General features: G+C 57.3%; 1 protein-coding gene across 1 annotated transcript in view; it reads left to right on the forward strand.

Moving 5' to 3' along the window:
• Positions 1-3695, forward strand: part of DEAF1 (DEAF1 transcription factor) — a gene marked incomplete at its 5' end in the record, with an annotated part of 20277 nt that overhangs the window by 14160 nt on the left and 2422 nt on the right. The window lies entirely within an intron of this gene.

Raw genomic sequence — 3695 nt, forward strand, 5'->3', positions numbered from 1 at the left:
GAGTCTCCCATCCTTCCCGATGCCCTTGTGACTGAGCGTACCTGATCCCATGGGATCTCTGTTGGCTTCACTGCACTCCTTTGCTTTAGGGAAAACCATCGAGGAAGAGGGTGCGGGGGGCACCAAAGGCGCAGTGTGTGTTGCAGGAGCGGCCCGGGAGGAGTGGATTAACTACAGGGCTTCCCACAGAGCCTGTGCGCCGCGGCAGTGTAATTTCGTTGAGTGTGCGCTAAGCCACCGCTTCATCAGATGAACTTTCAGCAGGGGAGAGTGCACGAACTCGCCAAACTGTGCCACAAGATACTGCTGGAAGATAGTGAAGGTATTTGGGCAACGCAATAAACGGGTTTTGTGTCTTAATTCAGAAGCACCGGTGTTGACGTCTGACAAGTGGCTTCACTGAGGTCGCCCTTCCTTGTAACGCAGCGGTGCCTTGGGAGTCCAGCCCGGCTGCAGCAAGGTGGGAGATAAGTCAGCTAACAGCTGGGCCGTCAGAATTCTGTTTTGGGGAGATTAAAACAGTTCAGGGCTAGAGAGTACAAAACGAACCTTACAAGAGTCGGGCGTTGAGGAACTGTCGCTCTAGCGAGCAAGTGACGGCTGGCGTGCCCAGAGCAGCAGTGAGACCAGTCGGGAGCTGGAGGTTATCGGTGTTGTGGGACTGGTTTTGTGAGACAGCTGGACCTGTCTCTCCCTCATCACACCTTTCCTTCTTCATAGTTTCTGCACGCTTCCATTCTGCACGCCATGGGCTGTGCAGAGGTAGAGGCCTCGCCCGGCAGTTAGGAACAGAGGAGAGGGAAGGGGTTAAGCGTGGGGTCCCAGCAGCAGGTTTGGAGGAGGAGGAGCTGCTACGGCTCAGCCAAGGACAGTGGTGGCCAGACTTCCTGCTTCCCAGGGCCATTCCAATGAGGATGAGCCACACGTGCAGAGGCTGAATGGAGTCTGGTGGTGGGAAGGTTTTCATTCCAGAGCTGTGGCAGTTCCTCAGAACTGGAACTTGGTGTGTTCAGCCCCGGCACTGTCTGCACGGGCTGTTGCAGGGGGACGGCTCTAGCAGGGACTCTGCATGCGGCGGTGTTGCGCTGCCTTGAAACCCAGCTCCCCGCATGCTTTGGTCTCTGCATTTCCCCTTCTCCCTGAAAAAGAAGTTTAGAAACATCTTTTCCTAGGCCAGTGCTCTCAACGTGGGGTGTTTGTCTTGCCCGCAGCAGTGGAAGGCTCGTCCAAGCCTTCCGTGGCAAAACGTGGAGGGTGGCAGAGGCTGCGGCACGAGGCGTCGAGTCCCGGCTTCTCCGTGGCCAGTGCTCGCGGACGTTGATGATTCTCTCAAGAACTGAGGTCGTTTCCTTCCTGAGCCCTGGCTGGCTTGGTCCTCAGGCCAGAGGCCACGTCTCAAGTTGCTGGCGTGTTCCCCATCTTCACGGAACGCTTACGGCCTGGACACAGTTTTGGGGTTTGAAATAGCCCTTCGGAAATCCGCATCCTGGGGCTGGGCGCTTCACCCCTGCCATACCGCAAGTGTTGGGGGTGCTGCGTGTGTGCCTCCTCCCTCTCCCTAGAGCTTTTCCGTTTGGATTAGTGTCACGGCAATACAAAGGGTTTGAAGGTTGTGATCCCACAGGCGGATGAACACCGTGCCATCAGGTCATAGAGGCACTTGGAAATTCCGCCCTTAATCTCCGTATGTGCCGGGTCGTGGTTGCTCCTGGATGAACCCGCCTCGCCCGAAGTGGGGGATCAGGTTTTTTCTCACTTTTTACCTGTTCCCAGCAAATCTAGGTCAGGGTGAGCACATAATCAAGTCGGGATGGGTGTGAATCCCTTGGGTTTAGGACTCGTGTCTCAGCAGCTGCGGAGCGTGGCGAGGCCACAGGCCCAGAGCAGCACCGTGTCGGACTCGGGCTGGTGCGGAGGGAATCTGCCACGCGCGGGAAAGGCTTGGAAAGTCACCCCGGAGGACTGGTTCTTCAGAACCAGCTGGGAAGCCCCGTGATGCTTTCACTGAGAGGAGGAATGACGGTGACGGGCGACGCGGTTTCTGGTCTCGCGCGCATCCGTTTCCTCTGTGTTCGTCTCCCTCGTCCGTTCCATTGGGCGGTGCCATCCCTTCAGGCTCTATAGCCCATTAGTGTATCGGGAATTGCCGGACTTGACCCAAAGTTTAGCCCAAGAAGCTGGCACTTGGCCCTGTTACCTTGGCATCTCCCTCGTGTTTCCTTTCCTAACTTCTGAGGGTCTCGGGGGGTGGGGTGGGGGTGCAGTTCCCTTGTGCCAATTCAGCCAGCTGTTCTAGGAAGGGAGGGCCTGGCTGGCTGCGGGGGGGAGCAGGGGTTGAGCAAACGCTGCACTTCACTAGTGGTTTGGCACCTCAGGCCGTTCCTCACAGGCTGCTTCGTCCCTCTCCGCTTAAGGTCCCTCTCATAGAAGGGAGGAGCGAGGTTTCCCTCCGTCCTCCTGCACCTGCAGTTTTGGGCTTGACAGAGGCCCCTCGGTACACAGCTCCCTTCTCAACCCCTCCCGTCGGACTCCGGCTGTGAAATGACGTCTGCTCTGCTTTCCCTTGCAGCAGTATCAGAACCAGTTATTTCAGCAGACAGAAGACGTGGATGGGAAAACTGAAATCATCATCAAGGTAAGCCGGGGACGGCTCGTGGGTTGGAGAGTCCTTGGGCCTTTGTCTTCTTCCATTTAAAAGTGCAGGTTTTTATCGCTGCTACGCATGTCGTGTTCCGTGTCTGGCCTTGCCTTCCAGTGGAGACCGGAGCATTCCCTAGCACAGTGTGTCCCCTTTCCCAAACCTTCCAGGTTTCCACAATCCTTTATCGTCTCCTGGCCAGGTTACTCACAGAATCATGGAATCACAGACCAGTTTGGATGGGAAGGGACCTCAAAGCCCCCCCAGCCCCACCCCCTGCCATGGGCAGGGACCTCTTCCATAGCCCCGGGTGCTCCAAGCCTCATCCCGCCTGGCCTTGGACACTCCCAGGGATGGGGCATCCACAGCTTCTCTGGGCAACCTGTCACCCTCTGCAGGAAGAATTCCTTCCTTATGTCCCATCTCAACCTCCCTCTTTCTGTTCAAACCTGTCACTCCCTGCCCTTGGAAAAAGTCCCCCCCAGCTTTCTTGTAGCCCCCCAGGCACTGGAAGGGGCTCAGGTCTCCCTGGAGCTTCCCTTCTCCAGGCTGAAGGGAATCAGCCTGGGGAATCAGTCTCACTCACCTCAGAGTAGTGGTGTTGCCGCTCTGACGGATGGCTGAGGTGTGATAGGAAGGAAACTCTCTTCCTTTCTGTCCTGTTTTCAAACTGCACGGTTCCCTCTGGCTTTTGGAATGGGAGAATTGGAGCTGAGTTGGATCAGGACCCTGACTGAAGCCCTCAGAGCTCTGTGTTACTCACTAGTCCCACCCCTCCGGGTACAACTGCCCACACGGTGCCTTTTCTGACACCGCAGAGGTTGTGACCAGTCACATGTCCCCTGGGACGGGCTTTGCAAGGCCCAAAGAGCAGCTTTAAGCCCCTTTTTGGTGCCCTGAATCCCTGGCTGCACATGGGGAATACAGAAGCAGTCCAGTCTCAGCAGGCGGCAGCGGGGGTACAGGGCGAGCGCAGGGGGTGTGAGGGACGCGGCGTGACGCGGGGCCGGGTGTGCTCACAGAGAGGAGGAGCTGGTGGCATGACACGCTCCCGTCA

The sequence above is a fragment of the Eurypyga helias genome, unplaced genomic scaffold (genome assembly GCF_000690775.1).
Source record: "Eurypyga helias isolate BGI_N326 unplaced genomic scaffold, ASM69077v1 scaffold17630, whole genome shotgun sequence".
Lineage (NCBI taxonomy): Eukaryota > Metazoa > Chordata > Aves > Eurypygiformes > Eurypygidae > Eurypyga > Eurypyga helias.